Raw genomic sequence first — 21,959 nt, forward strand, 5'->3', positions numbered from 1 at the left:
ATAAAATCAAAGATTCGATAGATTCGTTTCAACGAAACGACAAGCCATCGTACGCTTGTTCTTTCGCTTTTCGTACGCTTTTCTTTTCTCTGATAAGAAAAGGAAACGGACGTGTCGACTAGCCGCAATAGGATTTTCTCCCCTATTTTTTTCCCATGACATAAGAAGAAAGGCACTTCATTAATGTACGGTATTCTCGTACGTGTAAGTGTCTAGGTGTCAGTGGTTCGAAAGAGAGAGAAAGATATTAGAGATTTGAAAGAAAAAGATAGATAGGGAAAGAGAGAGAGAGATTTGTAGTAGAGGGAGACGGTATACAGGGGATGGTGACGGTTTCGAGTGGTAGGTGGAGGTTCCAAATGGAGGGGGTAGTTTTCACCGGCGGAAGGTGGTGGAAGAGAGAGAGACAGAGATAGAATGTATAGCGGTGGGGTTGGATGCCCGGTGTGGGATCTAGTCGGATGCCGGATTCGCAGTGGAAACTTCAGTACGCGACCAGCCACCGACGTGTGTTTACGGTCGGAGCTCCAGCGGAAGCTGCGAGGGCTGCCTGTCTGTCTCTCTCCCTCTATCTCCTCTATCTCTTTATTTTTTCGCCGGTGAGAGAAACAGCACTAGATATATTTTCTTTTATTTTATTTTTCCTGTTATTTTTATTTTATATTCTTTTATTTTCTTTTCAAGAACGATGTCGACGATTTCCCTTTTCTCTCTTTGTTTCTCTTTTTGTCTCTATTTTTTTTCTCACCCTTATCATCGTCGTAACACGTCGATCATCGACTTAACAAACGAAAAGGGTGATCTTCGAGAGATCGATGGAACCGATGCGAGGAGAACGTTCTTCGTGATGTCATCAATGAATTTTTACTGAATTCTTTCTCTTTCTCTTTCTCTCTCTCTTTCTCTCTCGCTCTGTCTGTCTCTCTTTCTCTTTCTTTCTTGTTGTCTTTAGAAAATGTCAAGCTTCGAAAGAAGGGTAGTATAGTGAGCGCTCGAACCACGTGGCTGCGGCTCAAAGTTAGTGCGTTAAAGTAGAGAACTTAAATCCTTTCTCCGTTTTTCCATGATATTCCTTTTAATGACGATACGCGGTCGAAAGTATGGGAATTCGTGACGTGTGAACATTTTTCACGAAAAAGTTACGCTTGTTATTTATATCGTCTACGATTTAATCGATATTTGGGAGGTGCTCGTCGATATTCCGTCGTTCGATTATCAAAAACGTTTCTTCTCGCGAGAAATCATGTGATTAATGGGTTACAGTGTTTCCATCCCTACTCCCTTCTCTCCCATAGCTTTTTTGGCCGAACACAATGACACAGCACGAAGCCTCGTCGAACGAGAATAATAGAATCGTCGATTCGCTTTCTTCTTTCTTTTCTTTTTACTTCCTCGTTTCTCGTAAATAAAAAGAAAAAAAAAGGAGGGTTAGCGGGTGGGCCATGCCGGGATAGGAAAAAAAGAATCTCGTTAATCTCGTGAAGAAAAATGTCGTCTCGCAAAGAGTCGCAGTAACGAGGTGCCGTGTAATCGATATCGCGTCGATATTCTTTTTTTAGAACATTTAAGGGGTCGTCGTTCGTATAACATGTTTCACTTACAATATATTTCGTGTCTGCGAACGAACGAAGAGAAAGAGAGAAAGGGAAAGTTGGGAGAAGTGTAGAAAAGGAAAATAAAACATAAATAAATTTGTCGATCTCTCGAAGTATGGGAGAAAAGATTTAAATTTTGGCGGGACTCGAAGATAGGAAAACGCGTTGCTCGAGAGAGAATCGAAGGAGCCCGCCGTGTGTGGAGATTATTCGAAACTCCTCGAATAAGAACGCGAGGAACGCGCCGTTACGGGACTTTGTTCGATGGTGGTAGTGTGCTCTTGGTGGTGGTGATGGTGCCGGTTTGCGGTAAAACGCTTAACCGATGTTGGTGAGCCCATGGTATTACTGGAGAAGTGTAAAAGTGTTAGTGTAGTAGTAAGCTTGTTAGTAATAGTGCATCATTGATAATAATAATAATAATAATAACAATAATAACAATAGTCGTAGCAGCAGCAGCAGCAGCAGCAGCAGCAGCAGCAGCAGTAGTAGTAGTAGTAGTAGTAATAGTAGTAGTAGTAGTAGCAGCAGCAGCAGCAGCAGTGTAGTAGTAGTAGTAGTAGTAGTGTAATAGTATAGTAGTAGCAGTAGTAACGACGCTGTCAGGCGAGTTCATGAATGAACGACCACTTCGCTTTCACGCGCGAACGCTAATGGCTGTTCTTTCTAAAGATGATGATGCAACGCGATCTATTCTTCATGTATCCAAATTAATCGTCGATCATCTCTGACATGAATTAGTGTCAATGATGATCCAAGAAAAAGACATGAGGTATCTTTTTTCCGCGTCGTTATTACGTTTTCTTTCTTTTCTTTTTTTCTTTTTTTCTTTTTTTTAGCTATACTCATGGCCGAGCGAGAACAATTCATTTTAGACACGCGAACGTCGAGTTAGGTGGGAAAGATTAATACGATGGAACTATATGTGCGTGTGCGTGCGCGCGTATATATGTGTGCGTGTGTATGTATGTAGATATCTCTAATCGATTCAAAATTTAGTAACAAAATGGGAAAAGTTACGGTTAACGAATTTCTATGGGACCTTTTTATATATAGATATCATCGTTCTTGAGGATTACTATAATAAATTTTTATGCCGATAATAAAATCACGAGATATAGAATTTATATGTGCATTCGGTTGGACATGCCTCGTCGGGATAATAACGTGCACTCGTCGTCTTTGGGCAAGATCGTAAACTCGCTTCTGGATCGTGGACATTTCATGTTGCGTCGGTTACGACGGTGCCGAAATTGTGACGATACGTATATTCCTTTATCGTTTTCCGACCTCTCCACGGAATAAGAACTTGAGATCGCCAAGATAGTTTCTGGATGTTATAAAACAAAAAGAAGAAGCATATCAATTGAGGAAAGAATTAGATAACAACAACAACAACAAAAGGAAAAGGGAGAAAAGAAATAAAATTGTAATTATCGTGACAGATTTAAAAATGCGGTAAAGGTTTACCTATTTCTGTATGCGTATAAATACGATAAATCATTCGGCGAATGGTCGCGCTAGCTGCCGACGATTTTAGATGTTAAATCTGAGTTAATATCGCAAGGCATTATGGTAATAATGACGAATGGCCCAATTAACCGTTGTACCTAGTTAACTCCGCTTTATGGCAGCCCATCGTTCTTCGCTTTTAATGATCGCATAATAGTAATATAGCGATAAGTTATGTCACTTTGAAAAGTGCCACGATTCCACGGTCCGTTAATAACTTAATCTCGACAGTTATGTTCTAGATTCGTTATTAGATACAGTGGAGACCTGGCGAAACGATGGGTTCTAACTTGGAACACAGAAAAACACAAGACAGAGAGAATGATTTTCAAAATAGAAATCATTGAGAGTTAGTAATCCAATGTAGTTTACCAAGTAACTCTTGCTGTTAATCAACGTCGACGCATTACTGCTCGTAACTTTCGAAAACTTTTAACTCATCTCGACTTATTTATCCTGATTCCCGGAACATGGAAGGCCGGACACCGATTGACACCAGGTCGTAACTATTCTTCCTTTTTCTTTTCTTTGCATCCTGTCTCCCTCTCTTTCTCTTTCTCATTCCTTTCTCTGTTTAGTCCTGTTCGTTTCACAAATCCAACCTGACAAAGAGAGGGAACAAAAGTTTTTTCGAGCTCTCCTCGAAACAATGGCCTTCCACTTGCCTTTTTGGAAATATTTCCACTTATTCACCCTCGTCGCACGGTACCTTCTCGTCCTTTTTTTTTTTTCTTTTTAACCCTTCGCCGATGCGTTGGAAGTACCGACTACTACTGGCTTGAAGGGAATTCATCTCTCTCTTTCTCTCTCTCTCTCTTTCTTCTCGTGTCTCTGAACCCTCCCTTTCTTTCTGTTTCCCTCTACCCTTCTAAGAGAGTTCATCCCGATCGAATGTATACTCGAGTGGTACTCGCTGCTGGATGGCGTCGATGAGAAAAGAAAGAAAAAAAAGGAAAGTAACACCCATCCTGGTTGACTTCGGCTTCACCTGAGTGCACCTGCACGATTTTATTTCTTTCTCTCTCTCCCTCTGGATTTATTCACTTTGGATACAAGCCTGACTGAAGATACTGTTCCGCAAGCTTATTAGAATTTTTCGTTTGAGATATCCGTCTAATTGATGCTATAGTTTCGCCACAGCGAGACAGACGAATAAATAGATAGAGAGAGGGAAGAAAAAGTAGGAGAGAATGAGAGAGAAAGAGAGACAGAGAACGTCTCTCCATTATCGTAATTAATACCATTACAATTAACGCGTTGGGGAGGGTAGTTCGTTCGCGGAACGAGCTTGGATTCCTTTTATGGCGCTTTTATCGTATCTAAGCGGCTTTTCCAAGTTATATATGTGTGTGCGTGTGTGCATTTTATATATATATATATATATATATATATATATATATATACACCGTCCAGCGTAAAAAAGTTCTTTCGAAAAAGTCTTGAATTTCTTGAGTCTACGTAGGGACGCGTCGTTTGTTTGTTGTCTCGTTTTATCCTCGTTTTATCTTCTTTTTTTTTGTAAATTTCTCCTTTTCGTCGTCGCCGTCGTCGTTCATCGTCGACGATGGATTTTTTAAGATTCGTATGGTCCGTTTTTCGTTAAAAAGATTACTCCTTCTCTTTCACGAGATTGAGATGAGATTAATTTTACAATTTTAAGTGTTTCGTCCTCTCTCTTTCTCTTATTCTTTTTCTTTCTATCTCTATCTATCTCGTATTCTCGTCGTTTCAATTGTCTCCCTTTTTCTCGATATTCATGCGCGATGAAAGAAGGAACGGGGTTTTGTGCTTGTACGTAAAAAGAAAAACGGGCGAAAGAAGAAAAAAGTACAAAAAGAAAAAAAGGAAAGAAAAGAAAAAAGAAAAAGAAATAAAGAGAGGGAAACAAAAAAGAAACATTCCATTTCCAGCGTAGTAATCTACCTAGCCGAGAAGAAAATCGGACGGTAGCGAGACTCGCCACGAGGGAAACCTTTTCACGTGGATTGAATAACGTTAAAACGCACGGAACGACGACTTTAACGTTTACATCGTCGGATAATGAAGTCATCGTAGGAAATGAAAGACCCCGATAAACAAAGCTTTTCGTGGCTTACTCGTTATTAAACATATTATAAACTTCAACATTTTTTCATGCTTATTCATTTTCTGAGTAATAATAAAACCGAGGATGTTTTCAGTTTCATAAAATCTATTATCGATCGAAAGGAAATTGTAGCAATATGCAATGAATTACAAGAAAGAAAGTCATTATTTATCAAACAGCGAAATATTCTCTTGATCCAATCTATCTTGGTATATAGATTTTGTTTAAACTAATGTATGTAAATAGGAAGGGAATGCATTCAAGAAAGCTTTTTCCTTATACTAAATTTTTACAATCTTTCTTGAGATTTTTACTCCTTCCTTTCGATCTTACGGCCGATCATATATGTCCGCCATTCATTGAAACATCCCTACGGAATGTTAAATTATATTTTCCTTTTTATACATCGAATTTAGATCGAGGACGATGAATATGACACAGTTGTTGGTTTCATTTCACGAATACCTAGATATACACGTGTATGACTCTGTGCATATACATATAGAGCTTTGATCGTATTACATAAAGTTACATCCGAGTCTTACTAAAAGCAATAAAACGAGTTTCATTAAACTGCATACGTTTAACGGTACACCATTCTGAAACGGTCGAATGTGCTAAATAAACTTACAAATGTGTACACGTACACGTACACTCACATGTACATGTACAAGTCGTCCCCGCGTACGGTTCTTTAATTTAAAGAAATCTCGTAATGTACCTTGGCGTGTAGCGTGGACAAAAAGTAACGCGGGTATCCTAACAAGCGTATAAATCCTGATCTTCGTTTAAACGCAGCAACGGGGCTTGTAAAACTCTTGAGCTACAACGCGGCTGTTGCAGTTCGCTGCCATATTCTCTCTCTCTCTCTCTCTCTCTCTCTCTCTCTACCTCCTTCTCTCTTTCTCTCTCTCTACCTTCAGGACGCGAGTTGCGTCGCGTAAATGCCAGAATACTTATTTGTTCTGTCTGCCCTGAAATACGCCTTGCGAGAATACGTTAATTAAAAGTATATTTTAAACGATGCACTGAGCATTGAGGACAAGTAGAGAGAAGGAAAGAGAGAGAGAGAGAGAGAGAGAGAGAAAAGAGAGAGGAGGGAGGAGGGGAAGTAGTCTTCTCTCGAATTATCACAGCTCTCAACACGTTGAATGTCTTTCTCCAAGGAGAATAATCTCGTTTCAGTCAGACCAGTAGATAACTCCTGCATTTTATAGGCACCCCTTTACTGATTATACACCTATACTATTAAATTCCATATACGTACGTATCCTCACGTATGTCCAACAAAGGGGAAGAGGTTAAGATATATCCTCATCGTTTATCCAATCTAGCGGTCATCTTTATTTAGTTCGGAACGACCCAATTATTTCGTGTCCCAGATCAGGACCGACGTACATCAGGTATAGTAGGAGGTAGTACCGGTCGAAGGATTAACGATTCACGAATATCGACGTAGTACATCGTCATACATGCCTGACCTAATACGGTGCCACGAATAATTCTCCATATTACAAATCCATGCTACACAATGTTAGCTTGTCTCTACGTGTGTCATTATATCGTGTCTGGTTTTCATCGGATTATTTCATTTCTATCGCAGTGATATCGACTTTTCGTTTCGAACAGAACTCCATGATAAAATGAGAGAAAGAGGGAAAGACCGAGAGGGAGAGAGAAAGAGAGGGAGATATCACATTAAGCAATCCCTTTGATTTTTGAAACTACGGAATTTTTGAAAAAGTCAGAGAAAGAGAGAGCAAGAGAAACAGGAGTTCTACAAAAGCTAATCTTATTTTCTCCGTGAAATTTCATTCTTTTTGTCCCTTTACTTTCCTTTCTTTTTAGCGTATGTACTACTACACTGTGATGCCAAAAGGGAGAAAAAAAGAAAAAATAGAGAGAGAGAGAGAGAGAGAGAGAGAGAGAGAGAGAGAAAAGAGAAAGATCGGAGGTGCAAATATTTAACCGGCAAATCCTTTCTCGGCGTGTTCCGTACGTGCTCACGAAGTGAAATAATTTTCGAAGGGAAAGAAAGCGTCGTATTACTCCCGCTTTTTCCTTACTACCCTTTTAGACGGTACACTGATAATTTCCGTGGATTTCTTCGTTTATCTTTATTTCTCTTTCTTTTCTCTTCCGCTTTCTTAGATTCTTTTGAAATATCTCGAATTTTGTGATAAAAAGATTTTTGTCTACCAACGAGACGTACCAGAATTCTTTATGTTAAGAATAAATGATAAACTACTTAGTTTGTTTATTTTTATTTTTGTAAATTTCTTTTTTCTTTTTTCCCCTGTTTTTTTTTTATCGTAGAGACAAGATAAAGTAGAATGCATCTTTTGTGAGAAAAGAGAAAGAGAGAAGATGATCTCTTTTGTTTTTCTTTCTTTCTTTTTAATGATCTTTTAAATGGATAAGAAATTCGTAGGCTCGTTAGTAGTTATGTGACAAAGTACGTGAGTAATACGATTTATAATTAAATATACTTTGGCAAGTTTGCCCGTGAATCTCTCCTCGTCTTGAGGCCCACTGGGACGCTCGTGGTATCCCTCAGAAAATTACCCCTGGGACAGATATAACCGTGGACTATTTTACTCGTGCGAAAATGTTATTAAGCTGGGAAAGCGGTGCGATAATGCGTTACTAGTGTTGGTTAGTTATTAATTAACCTTGAAAAGTAAAGAAGATAGCTCATTCCACGTTACACATTTCAATGTTTCAGTTTTCTGATTAACATGATATAGATAGATACATCATTCAATGAACATTAGATTTTCGATTGAATATTTGAAACTGCATTTGTCTGGTGTCATTCTATTTTATTTAATTTTGAATCGGTTTAATTTTTGAATCGTTCGATCCGTAATTTCTTCGTTCGTCGAATAATTAACGACGTTATTATTATGCTATTTTTGTCACCCTCGCATCTTTCGTATTCCACCCTTTTTTAGAGTCGCTTATTTCAAAGCCATTAGTATTATATCTCTTAAGCGAAGGGCATCGAGCCAGCTACATTGGCAAGAAATAATATGATATATCTATGTATCTACCTCTGGTCGAATCAGTAGATACAAATCGAAACACTTGTTGCTTTGTTATAACGATCCCTTCGCCATTGCCTATGGAATACTTATCTTTTTCTTTATATTTAATTTAATCGTCGAGGGTTACAAACGGCGAATGATATTCGTTACGATATTTGTCTTCTGGTTTTATCTTCGTTACGAAATGAAGTCTTCTTGACGAATTTGCATGAATCGAGTGTATTGAATTTTTCATGAATTATCGAATTAATAATCGTTAAGACAATAAATATTTATAACGATTGTAATATTGATAAACGTCGAAAGTTTGAAGATGGATTTTGTTCTATTAAAATCATTTTAAAACGAATTAGATCGTTAGGATCGTCGTTTAAATTTGATATTTGCCGGGAATAGAATAGAAGTTTCGTGTTCTATTCGAAAATTTTTAAATCCATTATTTAAACCTTGTTTGAGTTTTGACGAGTCAGGAAATATTATCGTTCGAACTCTATATTAGTCGGAAAGAAAATAGAAGTTTCGTGTTCTAGTCGAAAATTTTTAAATCTATTATAAACGCTTATCCAAGTTTTGATTCATCAAAACGTCGTTTATAACAAAGCTACGTTATGTTTGTCGATGAAACAAAAGTAATATAACTCAATTGAAAGGTTCGTATATATGTATATACATACATACATACATACATACGTACGTACGTATATATACTCGATAAAGCGAATCCGTCTATCGAAAGTCTTCAACGGGGTAACGCACGTAACATGTGTCATACAAATGTCATTTCCAGGACTCGCACGTGTGGGTAACGTGCAGCACATTACGTAATTCAAGCCTCACAAACAGGAGCGGTGAGTTACAGTTCAGTCCGGGGGAGTATCGGATCGGCATAGCCAAACGCAGCGCTCTAATTACAAGGTAAACAGGAAGATAATTAATTTCGAACATGCTTTGTCGAAGTTATGTACGTATGTCGAATCTCTGTCGAATCGATTTCGCGGATACTCTATACATTTAATAATTCGACTTTTAAATTAATTTAAATTGTTCGAAGAAACGAGCTTACGATAGTTAGGTATGCGTGAGAGATATGCGTTATCGATCGTTCGGCATACAGAGTTTGTCGTCGTACTACTATAGCCGTTGCATCTCGTGAATCTTGAATCGCTATCGGACTACCTAGCAAAGGCATCGAGTAATTAACCAGGAAAGTAGAAAGACGAGTAGTCTCGTTCCCGTCGAAGGGTAATTATCTGTAAATCGATGGCGGATAACGTAGTCGTCGTCTGGACTAACGAGAAGAGAGAGGGAGAGAAAAAGAGAGAAAAAAGAGAGAACAAGTTGGGAAAGTAGACGAAACGATTAGATGGTAGGAGAACCATTTTCTTCTTCTACTTCGTCCACTTCTTCTTCTTCTTCTTCTTCTTCTTCTTCTTTTCCTTTCTTTTCTTTTTTATTTTTTGTCCTTTTTTTCCTTTTCTTTTTCTTTTTCAAAATTCCTTTTTTACCAAGTTTCTCGCGTCCTTGTGTAAACAGGCTTTTTCTATACCGGGGAATCGTACGAAGTTTTTTTTTTATCCCCAACGAGATCGTTACTCGAGTGCATTCTTGAAGTTCGAATTCTTTTTCTTTTTCTTCTTCTACTTCTTTTTTTTCTGTCTTTTTTCCTTTTTTCATCAATTAATGCGATCCATTTTACTCTTTTAATATAGAAAGAAAAGAACAAAAGAAACGGGGAGTCGATGAAAAGAATAGCTTTTGTTCGTTATCACGAATTACATTGATAACGAATAATGAGACCGACGTTGAAGTATTACTGGAAATAAAATCCCAAGCATTGTATCGGAATACACGTATAAATTAATGTTCTTTGCATATAACTATACGATCATATGTGTCTATTTCCTCTCTCTCTCTCTCTTTTTCTTTATTCTCTTCGCAGACGTTTCTTTGTAGATTAAAATCAATTATTTACTCTGCGTTTATCGCATTACGTAAAACTCTTATACCTGTGCTAATAGTAGTTATGAGAGATCGGATTCAAGTATGATACATTCGAGGAGATGGAAATGATTTTAATCAGTCGTATCGCAAGTGAGTACTTCAAGGATCGAATAATTCGTTCAATGATAATAGTCGAGCTTTGGTTAGCAGTGATCAGTAGTAAATGCTCTCCATGTTCCATCTTACCTTAACCATTGGCGTAGCGCATTTCATTTCATTCGAAGAGTCTAAGAAGACAAAATAAAGAAAAAGAAAATTATTTATTTCAAAAGAAAAAGATATGACGACTTGATAAATTATTTCGTATTCGAGATATTTTATTGTTAATTAAAAAAGAAGAAAGAAAAGCTAGCTGCTTCTTTATCTCTCTAGAGAGAGAGAGAGAGAGAGGAAGAAAGAGAGAGTACGTTAAATCTAAACAAGAGAGATATATTCTTTCTCTCTTATCCACGATTTCTTTTATGATAAAGTGTACTCGTGTACATAAATGCAACAATGTTTGATAACCGAATGCTTTACAAAGCGAATAAGAATTAATATAAAGTTCGGATGAAATAGAAAAAGAAAAAACAAAATTTCTTCGCTCGATTAATCCTTAAAAATATTGTCGGGGATACGAGAACCGATTTTTAGAAAAGATAAAAGAGAAAAGAAGAAACGATAGAACGAGCAAAAGAAGAGGATAAAATTCTCGGTAAAGTATCGTGGCCGCATTGAGAACGATTTAAAAAGAGGAACGAGGGTGGGAGTTAAAAATGTTTCCACGCCTGGGCAGTACGTTTCCCAAAGAAGGAAAGTAGATAGATGGATAGGTGGATAGTACTCTCGAATATCGCGAGTTTTCTCACGAATTTCAAAACGTCCTACGCCTGTGCATATACACGTAGGAGCACGCCAATGCTAGCGGAGGGATTTCGCATCACCGTTCGAAGCGTAAAATCGTCCAGCAGTATATTTTTACGCCATCCTCGTGATTTCTCTCGTCCTTTCCACCATGGCACGCCACTTTCTCCTCTTCTCCATCTTCCTCGTAGCTACAAATTTTCTCTCTTTTCTTTTTCTTTTTTCATTTTTGTTTTTTAATCTTCTCTCCGTCTCTTTTTCTCTCACACTTTCTCCCTCTCTTTCTCTTTGTCTCTCTCCCCCTCTTTCTTTTTCTTTTCTATTATTTATGTAGCTTCGGAGAGAGACATTTTTTTCGCTTACTCTTTTCATCGATTTTACAACGGAATTTCCAAACAGTACCTGTACGAGATACATACCGTGTTTCCTAGTAAAAAACAGTTTTTTTTTCTTGTTTCTTTCTCTCTATTTTTCTCTCTTTTTTCTCTTTTTTTCTATCTCCTTTTTTTTATAAAACCTAGAAATTTCGTTCCGCAAAAGAGAAATTGCATTCGACTCTTAGATAGTATTCGAGCGGATGGGGTTGGTCGGATGGATGGGTAATAAACGTCCCTTACGAGAGCGAAATTTTATCTTTCCTCGAGAACGGAATTGAAAGTAGAAATTATACCAAGGTTTCTCTTCGAGAAAGAGAAAGAAAGAATGTTCGAGTCTTTGGTTGAAATTTTATTCAGGAGAATCAATTGTTATCGGTGATAAGCTTAGGGTAATAACGTGAATGTTTTTCATCGTATAAATTTTAATTATGAAAAACATAGATATATAAATTTTCGTATCGTTTGCCGACTCAAGGGAAAATTTCATTTTCATTTTTTACTTTAATTCTTCCTTTTCCATTTCTTGCTTTTTCTTGTTTCTTTTTTTCTTTTCTTCGTCGTTTAGTACCCACAAGAAAATACTATACACGTCCGTATCATTTACATTTTCATGATTACTCCAGTATCCGACATAGTACGAACAAACGTGTGAGTACTTCTCTCATTTTCGAGAGAAGCGAGAAAATACAGGAGCACGTGTGGGACGTCGGCCAACTAGAAAATGAATGACACTCCATTTCGTGAGTCGCTAAGGGTCACGGCTAAAAATCTCTCTTAGCTTTATCGGGTCTTCGTTGCATGTTGCGTTTACGAAAGAAAGAAACAAAAGTAAAAAAAAAAGGAAGGAATGAAAGAAACAACATAAGCACTTAATTAACATTTCATCGAATGTAAGGCGCAAAAAAAAAGGAAAACGTACGAACAAAGGTAAGAATTTATTTATGGGAAACGTATAAAAAGACGGAATAAGAACGGGTGATTGAATTGAGAGCGGATAAGACGGGAAAAAGACAAGGGTAGTAGAGATCGTGAGGTTGGGGGTGGGAGAAAAGATGAAGGCGAGAGAGTGATAGACAAAGCGAGAAAAAAGGAAAAGAATAAGAGAAAGCGCGCAAATATAAGTGTCGTGTGTCTATTCAAACACCCTTTGCTTCCTCTCCTTCCTCTCTTTCTTTCTTTCATTCTTCCTTTCTTTCTTTCTTTCTTTCTTCGTACTCTTGCAGCATCCACTTCGTATCCCATCTTTGTCCCTCTTTACACGACTTCGTTCTGCCGGTATAAGAGACCAAAGTCTAGGAGCTCTCCAACCTCATTGCATAATACATACATACATACATATATACATACATAGATACATACATACATACATACATACATACATATATACTTACATACATACACGGGACGTCGAACCGTACCAAACGTATATAAGCACCTATGTGTACGTTGTTCACTATCTTATACGTACATACGATACTTTTTCCTTTCTCCGAACCAATGTAGAATCGTTCACGATGGTTACTCGATAGCAGATTTATTTATACACACTTACGTACATACATATATATATATATTTACTTCTTTGGATTTTTTATTTACCACCAAAATAATCGTCCTACATTCTATTCATTTTATCGAGAACTTTTTTCTTTTTATTTCTCCCTTGTCCCCGTTATTAATTTTATCTATACGTTCGACCTATCGATTCTTTATTCTTTTTATCACGAAAAAATAAGAAGAAGAATAAGAAAAAAGAAAATGAAAGAAAGAAAAAACGGAGAAAAAATAAAGAAAATTGCAGCGTCTCAGCGTCTTCAGAGTTTGATTTATAATAAAGAAAGAGGGAAATAAGAAACTAATTAAGGCTTCGTCGTCGATCATAAACGTAACTCGATCTATCGATTTATATTCTCGACCGGCAATGACAACGACGACGACGATGACTACGATTGCGACTATGACGACTTGACCATTTCGTTCGACCGCAAACTCGATTCTCGGGAATGCGATTTGAGTCGCTGGTAATTGTATTATGTCCCACTTGCCGGAAGCACAACCCGATGGTCCCTCTCTCCCTTTCTCTCTCTCTCTCTCTCTCTCTCCTCTACGTTTCCCGTAGCTCGTGCTTGCCGTAGTCTGCATTTCTGATTCAATTTTGTATTTCGCTTTCTTCGTCTCGTTCCTGTTAAGTATCGACCCGCTCGCAATGTTAAAAAACATTCGCAGGACTCGAGCGTCATTGAACGACGGAAATTGGAACGATTCCACAAACTTTTTTTCATCATTATTTTTGTTAAAAATTTAAATAAATGTTCATACTTTGATGGTAGAAGCTCGTTAAACTGCACAAATACGTTCGGAGAACGCATTTATAACGTTAAAGTGAAAAAGAGATAGATAGATAAATAGATAGACAGAGAGAAGGAAAGAGACAGAGAAAGAATGACCGCGTATAACATTAACGTAAAGTAAATTTGTATAATTGGTAAAATTCCGATTCAAAGACTTAGCAGCTAATTTTAGCGTGAGATCGTTCGCTATCGGCGAATGGGTCATATATATGTATATATATATATAATACCTACATACATACGTGCATAGATTTTCTATGGTGCCGTTGCATCGTGATTATCGACGTACGAATTATTTTCCCATTGTACCTGGGCAAATGTTTATTCAATAGGCAACCGATACATTATGCACGTACATTAATTTCGAGAAACGAATACGATTTACCGTTAGCTTCCGGACAATAGTCGTTAATGAACGACGTTAACGATACATCGAACAGTGTAATAAACGAGGATGTAACGCAATTGACGTGTATTTTTTGCTTTCTTTTATCTCTCTCTCCCTCTTTCTTTCTTTCATCTTTGTATTTCGATAGAGAAACAATATGAATGAATTCGACGGTTCGCAAATAGAGAATATTACGAGAATATAGGTCGGTTCGTTTATTACGAGAAAAGATGGACGATTTAAAAATGCGAATGTTGATCGTGGAAAACAATCGAACTCGTTAGTAGATACTTAAAAAATACTAGATACGAAATCTAGAGTGCTGCTAATGAAACACGTATATTATAGCTACGTAGACATATGTACGTATGTACCTACGTTTGCATAGAGTGTTTTATACGTTCCTCTTACGTTTCCCGCCCTTAAACTAACTCCCACGATCGCGTACAAGCGAGGGCGCGCTTTTTAAATCGGCCTTCTCAATTTAGAACAATACCGTTCCCCTTCTATATGTCGTAGTTCATTATTCCGTTGTCAGCCGACTCGTGCTCGCACGAACGTTCTTTCTTTCTTTCTTTCTCCTTTCTCTTCTTCTATTTTTTTTTGTTTTTTTCCTCTACTTCTTTTATTCTTTTTTTTTTCTTTAACGTGCAAAAATGTCCTCTATCTATTTCTTTCAAATTTCTTTTTCCTCTATCTTTCATTTTTTAGTTTTTTTTTTCTTTATCGTACTATCGGATATCATTGAATGATGTTTCGGAAAATGTCGGACGAGTTTTTCTGAAAGATTTTCGAAGACATTGAGAAAAGAGGGAAAAGAGAGAGAGAGAGAGAGAGAGAGGGAGAGAAAGATAGAGAGAGAAGGAACAGTTAAGGATGACCCTAATCGTAATTCCAGTGAGATCAGGATCCTGAAAATCGTATGGGTTGGATCTAATTTGTTGGCAGGGGAGATTAATGGTATCTACGCTGCTGCGGTTACTTCCCTTAGCTCGTAGTAGTTTCGAGGATCGACCGTCTATCTCAAACGAAGGGTAAGAGGACGAAAGGAAGAAAGGGTGGACAAGGAAGATGAGGGTCATTGGGGGAGAATTTGTGGAATATAAGAAAGAAACGAACCATTATTAAAATAACATGTAATTCATTTTTCTCATGATATATATATATATATATATATATATATATATATATGCACTGCATACACACACACACATACACGTTGGTACAGTTCTTATATGTTTCGTCCCTTGGAAATCAATTTTCTTTACACATACATGCATGCACTTGAAAATTCTTTCGGTAAAATTGATTTTCGTAGTTCCTCTTCAGAAAAATAAATTACTTTGATGATCTCCACTTGACTAGGTATAGATTGACATCACGTTCAGAAAAAAAGAAAGGAGAATGAACGAAAGGTAAAGTTAGAATATGTGTGTGTAAAAGAAAGAGAGAGAGAGAAAGAGAGAAAGAGAAAAAGAGAGAGAAAGGTAAAAGAGGAAAAGGTTGGAAGAGTCTTGTGGGAGCGTTAAGATCGAAGGTCCTCCAGGCCTTCGTTGAAAAAGCACCAATGTGGACCCTTGGGGTCTGGCGCTTAATTGGATCGAATCGAGTCGAAGCAATGACGAGCGATGTGGAAGGAGAAAACGGCCAAGAGGGAGAAGGTGGTTTACTTCGTCGTCGTCGTCGTCGTCGTCGTCGTTACGCTCGTTTCACGTCTTAAATTTCAATTATTTTCGAGTCTCATGAACCGAATCGTCGAGGACCGGTCGAACGTGTTGGTTAATTTAAGGTTGATAGAACATCTTCATCGTTCAATGGACTGAAACTCTTTCTCTTTCTTTCACTCTCTCTTTTGCTCGATCTTCGTCGGTTGACCGCGATTAATTAGACTCGTCTCGATTTATTGTGAATCGCATCTATTGTCGAATCTCTTTCATAGAAGAGTCATCGTTGTATTTTTTCTCTCTTTTTTCTCTTTTTCTTTTTCTCTCTCACTTCGATTGAACTTAAAGTCTCGATCTTTCGTTCTCAGACCGGTAACGAATATTCCGGTACTTCGATATTCTTTTTCATTGTCTCACGAACTCCTCACTCTCTCTCTTCATCCTCTCTTTCTCTCTATTTTTCTTTTTTCTTCATTGATCCCTCTCTTCGATAGTATCTTGTTACTCGTTAAGTTCGATCACCTCGTTTTTGTCTCGTGAAAACGAATTCTTTTTTTCTCTCTCTCTCTCTTTTTCTTTCTATCGTAAAGAAGTTGCATTACATAGAAGAGCTTTCGATTGAGTTAATTGGGAAGTGAACGCACAGTCCGAACGAGCAAAGTTTTTCTTAAGATCACAGATAAAAGAAAAAAAATAAGAAGAGAAAAAAACAGGTACTTACATTGTATCTCGAAGGAATCATCTCTTTTGTAATCGCATTAACTTTTCTTAATGGCGATCTACGATTCTCGTAGGGTCATCAAGGGAATCGTTAAAACCAAGAACGATTAATAAGCCGCTTTATGAGTGTCTCTTCGAGAGAGAAATAGAGAAAGAGAAATCCATAAAAGCCGCGAGAAATAGACTCTAAGCACGTACCTCTTGTTCCTTTCGAATCAAATCGTCTAGTGAGATGTTAAAATTCTATGATACACGCACAAGGGATATACCAAATTATTTTTCATATTTCTACGAACGATTAATCGCAGCATGAGACGATGTCTTTATGCACGTGTGTGTGTATATACTATATACACATACGAGGGTCTTTTTTTAATCGACATTTTTCGATTTCTATCGACATTGTTTTAATGACGAAGAAAAATATTCTCATATCTTTCCTTCACTTTTCAGAAAATTTATTATCGAATATATAAATTCGTCGATGTTATTCTTTGAAACGAGTTCTAACGATTTGGCGATCGATAATAACAATAATAATGATGATAATAAAAATAAAAAAAATAAGAACTTATCCAAAATAAAGTATCAAAAAAAAAAAAGAAACGAGAGACACCCCGTACATAGTGGAATAGCGTGGTAAGTCGAGGTGGATCGGCGTGTCTTATCGCTCTTTATCGCAAAACGTTCTTCGGGAAGAGGTTTGCATAGCCGCTTTATAGGAGACCGTTAAGGAGGTCCCGTGTAAAACTCGCCGATCAAAGCTTAAAGGAATTTCCTGTTTATGCTTCGCGGCAAAGTGAAATTTAGATCCCTTCTCACGCTCTTTAGGCACTTTATTGCCCGTTACGTCCTTCCTTCCGGACTTTCTCATCTATCTAGAACTATTTCGCTCTCTTTTACCTCGTAATGCACGACGTTTAATCCACGAATTTCTATCGTAATTCTTTGATACTCCAACTAACAGTTTCTCGATAATTCGAAAATTTTCGAGTCCTTTGCTCGTAAATAATATCGATCGTTAATTTCAATGAAATTTCCTAGGAATCATAATTTGTCGATCGTTAAAAATGTTTACCCAACCGGGAGAACGTAACGTGCAATTTTCGAATTTGTAATTAAGGAGGCATCGTGAGGATTATAAGGCAAAAGATCGTTGAATTATTCAGGACTAATTATTCAACGAATTGTAATTATTATAATCTCGATGACGTCGTTAGTTAGTCAGCATTCTTATCAAGTTCATATCGGATAGTCTCATTTCTTTCTGTAGATTCTTTTTTCTTTTTCTTTTCTTTTTCTTTTTTCAAAGGGTAGACGAAAAGAAAAGAAAGAGAGGGAGAGAGAGAGAGAGAGAGACAGACAGACAGAAAGAAGAGAAGGTTAAACCTCCAGCCATGGTAGAACGAGAAGATCGTGTCGATGCGTCTAGTCGGGCGTTACTTTTTCGCCTCTTTGCATAGGTAATTGCCTCCAACGGAGGATAAAGGTAGTAAGAGGCAGGATGAAAGGATGGTAGAAGCCTTGTATAAGGATGGAAGGGTAAGGGGATGTGGGAAGTGTTGCTGACGGAGGTTGGACAAAGGAAAGAAGATGATAGAAAAAATTGGATTGTACCCTTGATGTCGAAGCTAAATTTTCTCGCCTTGTAAACGTCTTCTTTTTCGATAGGATAATAAAGATTTATATCATTGAACTTTTGCGTAAAAGTCAAAGAAATTTTTCTTAAACAATTTAATTAACATAGTAACGAAGTCGAAAGAGATTTTGAATTTGGAAAATTGTCCTTTCAATTTTCTAATCGAAGATCGTACGTGACAGTGCTTGTATATTTCGTATTTCGTTGGATTATCGAGGACGATAAGTTGGGAGAAATATCGATTTAATTTACCAAGGCGGGTACTCATTTAGGAAAAGCGGCTGCATAGAGTAGTAAGAGCCACTTCCGCCTTAATGAAACTTTGTTGACTTTCGAGGGATTCGAGATACTTCATTAGTTCGTCCGGCCGTTAAGTTTTACGAAGTGAAATTCTTCCTCGAACTTTTTGCACGCTATCTTTCTCTCTCTCTCTCTCTCTCTCTCTCTCTCTCTCTCTCTCTCTCTCTCTATTTCTCTCTCTTCCTTCTTTCTTCCTTCTATTTCAAAGGATGTCGTGGGACATTCAAAAATCAAACGGAATTCGATACGACGGTGCAAAGAAGAAGGAAGATTTTGATCCTAACGAATCTCGTTCTTTTATTTTTTCCATCTTACTCTTTTCTCTGCCTTTGAAATTCTGCCGAGGAAGGTTTATATATAGATATCATTTATACGTTTTCTTATAGAAACGATCGATAGCAATTAGTAAACTGAGAAAAAGTTTTAATCAAATGATTCGAATCTTCGAATAAACGTAGATAAAAAGAAATCATAATTATTATCATTGCTTCTCACGTTGAGTTTTGTACGAATAAAAAAAAAGAAAAAGAAAAAATTCGAAGCGTGAAATATAAAATCTCGGCGGCAAATAAAATTGATATTTTGGAAGGAGGAACGAGAGTGAATGAGAATGAGTGAAAAAGAGAGAGAGAGAGAGAGAACGGAATAAACCTTTTAACGTTCGTCGGGCGAATAATCGTGCTCGTTTAACGGGGAAAAGGCGCGAAACGTTCCATAAAATCATTCGGCCTTGAATTTCGAAATATTCTTCTTCTTGACGTCAGCAAAACTCTGACGATATGAGAACTGACTGGATTTTCTTTTTTTCTCTTTCACTCGGTATTACATACACACTTACGAGCTTCCCTAACCACCTGACGTTCTATAGAGTCCTATCTATTCCCTTCCACTTACTTAGTCCAGTGAGGTAACGAGCGTAAAGGTATGAGCAAAGGTAGTCGGGAAAGTACGAGCCCTTCGATCCACCATCCGCAATTTGCTGCGGCTTTCGACGTAACGGTACCGAGATAATTGCGATTACGTTCTGACTGGATTAAAAAAGAAAAAAAAAAAAGAAAAAGGACGGAAAAAAGAGAGATAGATATACAGAGAAAGAGAGGAAACGTTATTCCCAACAATCGTTCTTCTTATTATCGACAAACACGACTCCGAATTAATTGAAATGTGAGGAACTATGAGTTTGTATGAGAAAACTGCATTCCTGTTTTGCGTTCATCAATTGAGAATAAAAATTAAGAAAGAAACAAGATCTTTATGTATTATTTGGTAGGTATCATTTATTAGGTATCATTTGTTAAATACATTTTTGTGATTTATTTTTTCGTTTTTCTTTTTGGGGAATGATAAATAATATTTGCGAACGCGTTTTTCCTCGTGCAAAGATTTACGGACTTTATCGAAAGATCTTTTATCTCTTTCTCTTTCTTTCGAAGTTGTTATTGAAAATGTCCGAAGCGAAGAAGAATAGAGATGCATTAGGAGGAACAGTTAGAAAAAGAAAGAGAGAGGGAGAAAAAGAGGAAGAGAATGATATAGTATGGGATAGATACAGTCTCATGGCATGGTGATCGTCGAAAAGTTTTCTGAAAGCGAGTGTGTAGTCAGCAGTTTGTAAGTTCGCGAAACTTGGCGGACAAGCAAGTGCGAAGACTAGAAAAGGGTAGCTTACCTAGTCGTAGCCAACGGAAATCACTTTAATATACTTTCTTTCCCACCTTCCTTCCTTCCTTCCTTCCTTCCTTCCTTCCTTCCTTCCTTCATTTTCTTTCTTTCTTCTCTATCGAAATTAGGAATATCTTCGTAGAGATTTTCATCGACATTTCATTCTAATTTTGCTTTTTTAATAAAATGTCATCTTTCGATTCTTATTATATGATTAACAAGAAACAATGTCGTTACGTGGTTATAATTTTTCTATACATGATATCGCTGAAAAAATTAATATATTAACTCTAAAAGAAAAAGAATAGTTTAAAATTATATATATAGTTTTTTATTGAATCGTTTTTAGTGAATGAATGTTTAATGAAAAAGAGATAAGTTTGATCATAATAGCGAATGAATAAGGATCATTTAAATTAACAACGATAAATTATTTTATGAGACTTATATTAATAATAAAAATATTACATTAATATAATGATCATTTTATCGGAGAGAACATTGTGTGAAAAGATAAATGTACATATAATAACATGAAAATGTAAACAATACAATTCGTGGGTTTGTTGACGAAATCGGTATCTTATTATTGATCGATCAATAGTACAAAATATGTAAACATCTATGAAGTGATCTTCAAAGTTAACCTTCTCGTGAGTCATTCTCCTTCTTTTCATCGTGGACCTTCGAAGCGACAACATCTCCCGTAAGAGGCAGGAAAGAAAGGAGCAATATGGCGTAGAACTTTAAAATAATCAACGATCATCAAACTAGGTAATTAGTAATCATAGAATAATTAAACATAGAAAATGGCGATCTCTTAATATTTTATCGTACATTACTATCAAACGATACTATCACCGCTAAGAAGGATTAATTATTAAAGTATTGTAAACGTTACTGTATTCGTTCTATCGTCCATTACGTATAGGTCATAAGAACAAATTTTGCGCCTATAATTTTATGAGAGTATAAGTAATAAACCGTCGATTAAAAATATCGGTAAATGAAAAACGAACTGAAAAGTGATTTTTAATGATAATTTGATAATTTCATATGAAATTAATTTCTCGATAAAGTATATTTATATAACAAAACCTTTCCCTTTTGCAATCGTTAAATAATTCATCGTATTACATATCTACGTACACAAACACACACAATATATATTTGTTATGTAGGGTGACAATTTGATCGTCGTCGAAAGAGAGAATAAAGAACGTGCGAAACGTATTGATCGCGTTCGCCATTTCAAACGTGTCCGCTATAACATTGTAGCAATCGGAAGAGCGTCGAGTGGCCGAAATAATTGGAGGACGCGGCAGGAATCGATCGATTTATCACACGACCGGTAAAAGATGGCGATATTCGCGTTCACGACGTAAATTAACGAGTTAAAGATAAAATTGATACGATCTTTCCAATCTTGCTTTTCCGGCTTTGATAATAACTGTATCATACGTTCACACGTGTTATCCACATAAAGAAATACGTGATACTTAATATTTATTTCTTTTTCTTTTTTTCTTTTTCTTTCTCTCTCTTTCTTTCTCCTTCTCATTCATGTTTATACTTCACACTCGAAAATCAACGAACGTAACGTGTATTCGTAAACACGAAGCAAGATCGATGGGCTCTCGTTAATCTTCGCATCGTTAAATAAAAATCTTCGTAGAAAACATCGTATGACCTCTGAAGTGACGTACTGTCTGAAGCGTGAAGCGAAAGTAGAAGAGGCAAGGAGAGAGAGAGAGAGAGAGAGAGAGGAAGGAGA

General features: G+C 36.9%; 1 protein-coding gene across 31 annotated transcripts in view; it reads left to right on the forward strand.

Moving 5' to 3' along the window:
- The first annotated feature begins 429 nt into the window (after window positions 1-429).
- The window catches only part of LOC127063756 (cell adhesion molecule Dscam2), a 162,374-nt gene continuing 140,844 nt past the window's right edge, over window positions 430-21,959 (forward strand). For 7 of the 31 annotated variants that reach the window (XM_050993904.1, XM_050993915.1, XM_050993912.1 and 4 more), the window contains exon 1: window positions 437-1,926. The gene's annotated coding sequence lies outside the window, so the exon portion shown is untranslated. Of the gene's footprint in view, window positions 1,962-9,027; window positions 9,156-20,813; window positions 20,960-21,959 lie in introns of those variants that run through there. The other 24 variants (XM_050993905.1, XM_050993889.1, XM_050993906.1 and 21 more) reach the window with 17 other exon arrangements.

This window comes from Vespula vulgaris, chromosome 5 (genome assembly GCF_905475345.1).
Source record: "Vespula vulgaris chromosome 5, iyVesVulg1.1, whole genome shotgun sequence".
Classification (NCBI taxonomy): Eukaryota; Metazoa; Arthropoda; class Insecta; order Hymenoptera; family Vespidae; genus Vespula; species Vespula vulgaris.